Genomic DNA, 405 nt, shown 5'->3' with positions numbered 1-405 from the left:
ACATATACGTATGTATATATATGCATATATTATATATATATATATATATATATATATATATATATATATATATACAAGCATGTATCCACATTCTCAATATATGCACGTATGTGTACATGTGCATATATATTTATATTTACATATATTAATAATGTAATCAAGATAAATGTATATACATACTGCATTTCTAAAACATATATATGCGTGTGTATACACATTCATACACACAAACACACACGCACGCACACACACATATGTATATGAACATACTCACTCACACACGCGGCCACACACATATATGTATATGAACACTCGCACCCACTCACACACGGATATATCTACATTTTCAATATAAGCATGTGTGTTTATAAGAATGTTTATATATGTATATATATATATATATAT

Source organism: Octopus bimaculoides, chromosome 17, assembly GCF_001194135.2.
Source record: "Octopus bimaculoides isolate UCB-OBI-ISO-001 chromosome 17, ASM119413v2, whole genome shotgun sequence".
NCBI classification, from domain to species: Eukaryota; Metazoa; Mollusca; class Cephalopoda; order Octopoda; family Octopodidae; genus Octopus; species Octopus bimaculoides.
The sequence above is the reverse complement of the archived record's forward strand: the minus strand, read 5'-3'. Positions refer to the sequence as shown.